The sequence below is a fragment of the Apium graveolens genome, chromosome 9 (assembly GCF_009905375.1).
Source record: "Apium graveolens cultivar Ventura chromosome 9, ASM990537v1, whole genome shotgun sequence".
NCBI lineage: Eukaryota > Viridiplantae > Streptophyta > Magnoliopsida > Apiales > Apiaceae > Apium > Apium graveolens.
In genome coordinates, this window is record NC_133655.1 from 57,025,282 (window position 1) to 57,026,095 (window position 814).

Consider the following 814-nt stretch of genomic DNA (forward strand, 5'->3'; position numbering starts at 1 on the left):
AAATACAGTTTACCTTGATTTACATGGTTTGAAGGCTATTGCAAGAGTCCGTGGGGTTTACCCAGTGCGCACCCGAAGGGTAGCGGCTGCAGGTTTCCTACGATAAAAAAAAGAATGCTTGAAGGAGAAATAATTTAAATTAAATAAGTAATTTATTTTATTTATTATATTAATTAAGTATGACTTAATTAATTAAATAAATAAAATAGAGAAATTACTTAAACTAATTCTGAAATAAGTTATTAATTAATTAAGGGTGACTTAATTAAATAATAAATTGGGATTTCGGATTCGTATTAATTATAATTAGATTATAATTAGAAAACTCATTTTTCTCTCAATATAAACTCTTTCAGGGTTGATTCATATATAAAAAGGAGGATACATGGTTTTAGAAAACCCTAGCTGGTCAAGGAGAAAGAGGAATAGAAGTAGAGATGGAGATTTCGGGTGCTAGTACAAATTAATCCTTTAAGAAAAGCGTTTGTGTGGATATCGTAGAGCTTAGATCGCGAGAGCGGGATATATGGTGATTCAACAAGGTTTGGAACTCCATAAATCATCAATTAACGAACTCTTAAAGCTTCTTTAAGGTAATGATTCTTACAACGAATTAAATATCTATTTTTGCATGGATCATGCGTAGGGTTTCAATTGTATTCTGGTTTTAATTTAATTTTACATCGTTTCAGTTGCATTTATGTGCTCGAAATCTTTTAGAAGGTGCATCTTCACTTTCCAGTAACGATAGTTGTCTTTGTCCAGAATTGGAATCTTCATACCAACGTCCTTCCTGCTCATCCTGTTTGATTGC